Here is a 6,207-nt window from a genome sequence, read left to right as displayed (position 1 = left end):
AGATATATTTTAATGTACTGTTGTTGTTACTGTTGCTATTACTATACATTTATGGTATTATAGCCCTTGGTTCTGCAGGCCGGCTCCCTAGCCCTGTATTTGTGCCTCCTCCTCCCTGGCTCCCTCTGCGTTGTGTTATTTGATTGGTGTGGTTGGAGTCAGGAGAAAACGGACTGGAGTCCGCGTTCTTTGGTCCGAGCAGTGCATAATTTATTTTCTCTTGGCTGTCTTTCGTCACCTTTAACATATCAAAAACGTTGTCTCTAATTTCAACTTAGTTTTAAATTAACAGTAGGCCTGGTGCCACACAGAACGAACAGCTAGCTAGCATTTACGGGTTAGCTCTCAGTACTTCGCTAGCCACATGGGCATCAAACGTCATAAAACAAAACCATTTTCACAAAATAACAACCTAAAACATAAAACGATATCTCTGGCACACATGTTTACATATAAAACTGCATGGATGACCAAAAACGTTGTCACCTAAAATGGCCACCACGACAAACGACGGAAGCCCAAACAGCTGTTCAACCAGGCTATCAACAACCTGAGCGCCCCCCAGTGGCTACTCCCAGATTACCTCGTAAATTGAACCAGGAATGAGACATCTCAAAAATAACCCATTGCAGCATTAAATTATATCACCTTCACCATCTTACAGTATGATATGGTAGTCATTCATTATGCCATGAAGAGCAAGTTAAGTTAGCTTTTTGTGGCTAGCTAGCTAGTCTTCACTGCCACGTGGTTTATAACCAGTCTGGCTAACGGACCACTCTCAATGTTTGATGTTAAGGTGTATTGACCTTACCCTGCATCATAAGAATTCATTCAGTGGTTTATTAACTCCCTTTTCGAGTTTGCTTAATTTGATGTGTTTAAGGTATTGAATGTTTTATTGACCATTAAGAAACGTCACGCCGTGTGAAAATGTTGTGTATGCCCCACCCCGCCATGTTGTGGGGATGCCGCTGCCTTGCTGTTAGAGAGTAGGAGGCTGTGTTCTATCTGTATTCTATCTGTATTCTATCGTGACTGTGGAAAAAGTCACACCATCATTCAGGGACAAAACTGTACAGCGCAACAGGTTTGTTGTCTGTTATCCAGTCTTGGGCGGCCAAGTCTAATGAATGGAACAGAGCAACATCCGCGCGCCCCCGTCCCAATGGGATCAGCCTCGCTCAGAGAGAAGGATGCGCTGAACGGTTCGGCTCGGTTCCGCTCCCTCTGAGCCGCTCGGTCCGGTATCTCCCGGCCCTGTTGTCCCTGCTAGATGACCGTTGCTCAGCGCTCAGATAGAGCAGAAATGTGCTCAGTGCTCACAGCGAGGGCTCCGTCACTAAACGTACCCCGTATACAGGCCGGGCCAAGTGGGCAAGGCCTCTCGGATGCCAGTTGCAAGGTGAATCATAAGAAAAGAGCAGGTCAAGATGAAAATGGGTTCAGTGATGTGTAGCGCTACAACGGTGCTCTGGTTATGGCGTCTGCTTTGTGTGTTGTTCAGGGGACACTGCAGCTGCTGATGGTGTCACCAGGCACTTTTTTTCCCACAATTCTTCAAAAACTGGAGTGTGGTTGCAGTTTGAACCTGGGTATGCAATGCTCTAACTTTTTTTTATTGATTTGCCCTGTTAACAAGTAGAATGATGTCAAATGTTTCTGCATGTTTGACATTGAGCAGGAAACACAGGAATTACCTGCCTGTTTGAGGGGGAGCCAGACCACTTGGTGCCCTCATCTTCCCAGTCCCTGATAGAGAGTGACCTCTCCCTGCTGGCAGGAAGAATGCTCGGCCATCCGTTCCTGCATGGGGGACCAGGTCTTTCAGGGCCGAGCAGAGCTTTTGTTCACGTTCTGCTTGATAGGTCATATGATACTGCCACTTCACTTTTAGAGGACTGCCCGGATATGTAGATTTCAGAGAGACAATCAGCCTGGTACGGATATAAAGTATGCATACTTGGTCAACTTTTAAGCAAATATTCTTTCTACTCCATGGTTGTGTTGTACTTTTTTTTTTTTAAATTGAGCTTAATGGACAGTATCCATTGGGTGAGGACCAACAAGAGAAGGTTTTGGATCTGTGCTAGTCTTGGGATCTTCCTGGTCCAACGGATTAAAAGAGAAGGTGGCTCTATGAACGTCTGCTTGCACATGCGGTAATGTACATTCCTTGGTTGTGGTATAGACGCGGACAAATTTGTTGCACTCTATCATTGTTTATTCCATATGTAACCTATTTTTCTGGACTTGCCTGTTAGTGATTTTAAGTTGCTGTTATAAGCTGTCGCCACAGTATATGCCTTGAGCTCTTATTTTGAAGGCTGAAGAGAGAGCGGAAGTGCTGTACGCAGTGTTGTTGCTGTGGAGTTCTGTTGGGGGAAGAATCCAGATAAAGTGGTCCTCGTGTGAAAGTGGAGCCTCCGTATTTGTTATTTTATAGTTTCATACAGTATAGGCGACATCTACACACCCTTGGTTACGTTGGTGGCAGCGGTGGGATCCGGAAGTGTGCAGATCCTCAGAAATCTCTTCGGAGCGCGGGAATAACAAAGCGCGAGGGCGCGCTTCCGGGAGAGGGTGACGACTGTAAACTACTAATAGGACACGACCTTCTTCCCGATGGAATGTGAAGACTCTTGCACCCCTGAGGTAATGATTCCTTTTATATGGGCTGCTGAAGATGCTGTGAGTCAGACATTATTACAATGTAATAGAGCCCAGCCTGTCTGCAGAGAAGCTGCCTGTCAGAGGTTCAGCACATAGTCAGCACATATACATACATACACATTTCTCCTTGTCACAGTGCTCACTGCCCACATCTGCTACAAATTACCAGCGCCCTTAGGCAGCGTCCCCATTAACTTTTAACTACCCTGTCCTTGTGTGACTCCTCCTGGACATACGTGTTATTAGCTGATTGGTTGTGTTGTCTTAAACAAAGATAAATTCTAGAATGTTCTGGCATATGCCTCCTCTCCCTATGCTGTGAGCTGCCTTAAGCATAACTGTGGCCATACCTAGTCTATGTCACAAACCGTGAAACAGTGATGGGCTACGCCCCTCCCCTCACACACCCCACTGACTCACATGTACTGGGTATAGGAAAACACATGAGATATGGGATTTGAAAATGAGATATGTAGATCGATATACCATAATATAAGGTTAATATTTGATCTTTGTCCGTGTAATTAGTGTCAACCATATTCAGTGTCAGTGTTTGCCGGTGTTTGCCAAGTCTTCTGGTCATAGACACCAATTCTCCAATTCTGTTCCTGATATAGATGCTGCTTTCTCAAATATCCTGGCCTGCTGCTGATGATGATGAATACCCAGCTGCAACAAATCAACACATCACCGGGTACTTGAAACAGTTCATTGAGACAGGTATAAGTTTACAGAAACTTAGGTATCATCACTGTACCTCCAAATTTATATGACCTGCTTTATTTATATAGACATTAAATATAAATGAGGTTTTCAACGTGTCATAATCAGACAGATTTGTCTTATCTTCATTTTTATGTAGATGTTTTGCAATGACATTTTGCATTTAAAAATCAAATTATTGTAATCTGTCATGTCCAAGACCACAAATGGCGTTTGAAAACCAGAAAATAACTTTGAATAGCCAATGGTTTTAATAAGATTTGGAAATGTTTTTCAATTCCAGCATCTAGCAAGGACCTGAAGGACCTGCTCAAGTTCTGGGTTGGATGGGAGATCGCTAAAGAAAATCTGGCTGTGGCAGCCATTAGAAGTGATCTCCCTAGGTCCTCTACCTGCTTCTGTATCCTCCGATTACCAGGCCACTACAAAGATTACGACTCCTTCAGGAAAGACTTGATTATGTGCATTGGGTCATGCAAGTTTGGTTCTGGGCATGTGTGATTTCAGCTCATTCAGCTGCTGTAACTTCATGCTGTTTCTTTACTACAGTTCAGTACTTAATCATTGCCTTTTTGGTGTGTTAATGTTACCGGCCTAGACCTAGGGGAATCTGGGCGGTAGCAAGGATCCACAGACAGTGGGTACTGTGGACCGGTGAGGTGAGCTGGGTAGATAAACTGTGGATCATAGAAGAGAAACGCATGAGTCCATGTTCACTCCAGCTCGAACCAATTTATTCTGAGCTGGTTAGGAAGCTGGGAGTAGCTCGACTCCGGGGATCCACAGAAGCGCTACAGCGCCCTCTACTGGCTTGGTGGAGAAACACCCTTACTGCATTGCAATCACGTATCTAAGTTAAATCTAAATCTAAAAAATAGGGGGGGTATAGTTTTTAAGATAAACTTCATTGAGGCTATTTTCAACCCCTTACATTAATCATGTAGCTTAAATGTTGCAGCGCTACTTCTTCATAGTGCTAGTACAATTAATATCATACCATATCATAGCATGTAATAGTCCACATCATAGTCTGTTCAGTTAACTGTTGTAACACACATGGCACATACCAACTACATGCCATTTTGTTAGATATTGTAAGGAATTTGCATTGGCATAAGTAACTTACCATTGGTTTGTTCTCTTTTGGTCCGTACCCATTGAACGTTTCTGGTCAAATGACAGCCTTTTTCATGCCTTGTCTTACTATTTTATTTCAAATACTTCAAAATATATGTACATTTGGTACTATTCACTTGTGAGTAATAGTCTGTCTTTTTTTTTATCAGTGATTTAGCTCTATGAAATTGCTGTTCACAATACTTGTGCCTGAATGAATATCAACTAAGGTGAAGGTAACTGAAACAGTTTCAGGACAATACAAAGGAAACTCAAAGTGTTTGCCTACAGGTTATTTTCATACGCTGCAACATTAATGATCAACTACCAAACATATGTGGTCTGCCGTTACTATAGCCAATTACTCAATAAGAACCGACTGACAAAACAGCAGTGCTGCTAAATAGATGTCCCAGCCAAGCGTCTGTGAAGCTGTTTTGGGCTCTACCGTTTCCTGTAGTGCTGCCATCTGTTCCTCATTCAGCAGGGGGCAATCAGTCGCAGGAACAATGATGCTGGAGTGTACGTCTGTGATGAGGCCGCTACTCTCCCAGTCAATGTGCAGTATGGCCAGTCCCTAAAAGACAAACCTTGGGCCATTATACAAAACACATGAAGGCCTACATAAAGCTCTCAACAAAGTGAGCAATCCATTCATTGCCGTATTCTGATTTACTTACTTTAGAAATTAAAGCCTGACAGCATCACATACAAAGTAGTAGGCCACTACTGTCAAAAGTGGACCACATACCTCCATGATGGGTTCAGGTACAGGATGGTAGACACTTCCCATTGACCACAACTGATTTGGGTGCGAATTGGGTGATTGTCCCAGGTTCTGTGGAACAGGTTGAGGTCATTTTGAAGCCGTGGAAGAAAGACGTAGTGGCAACAGAACAGGTGGGTTGGGTCTGAAATGTCGAGGTAGCCACATTCCTCCAGGGAGTGCAGGACACCATAGTAACAGATGCCCAGACATCTCGCCGTAGCCTTTCAATACTGGAATTAATTAAACAAACAAAATGAGAGTAAACTTAAGTGTGAAATGATTTTATAAGCAGAAACACCAGTAAACACAGTTCTTAAAGTGTTGTAGCGAAATTAGGAGAGCAACCACAAGAACTGCCGCAGCCGGGACGCGAACCCGTGTCTCCCGCACAGCGAGCGACATCGCTAACCGCTCGACTAAGCGTGTGTACCTCTCCATGCACGTTACACTCCACCCCCCCCCCCCACCCAACTAGCCAGATTGGTCATAAACTAGGCCCCTACAACAAAGAGCTAACGTTACCTAGCTGTGCGGGAAAGCTAACATTATTTTGCTGAAGCTGGAAAAATAACTAAACACCTTAAAAGAAAATAACTGAAACGTAATTCAACATTGTACTAATTTATCCTACTGTCCTGTTGATAAATTACCTTACCGCTTGGTTCATCCTCTCTTCAGGCTCTGGCTTCCACACAATCCCGTCACCACCGGAACTCGAAACAGTGTCCGCGCATGCGCAGCATGTCTACGGTACTATCGGTTCGATCGGCAATCTATTGCTCTTCCTGTGATACGCCGATCTGACAACCTGAATTTTAAGACCCGAATTTTAGCAACCTGAATTTGTGCAACAACCGAATATTTTAGAACTGTATTTTTGGAAGGCAAATATTTATGTATCACATTTTTAATGCTGGAATTCTGTT

Source organism: Lampris incognitus, chromosome 5 (assembly GCF_029633865.1).
Source record: "Lampris incognitus isolate fLamInc1 chromosome 5, fLamInc1.hap2, whole genome shotgun sequence".
NCBI classification, from domain to species: Eukaryota; Metazoa; Chordata; class Actinopteri; order Lampriformes; family Lampridae; genus Lampris; species Lampris incognitus.
Note: the sequence above shows the minus strand (reverse complement) of the source record.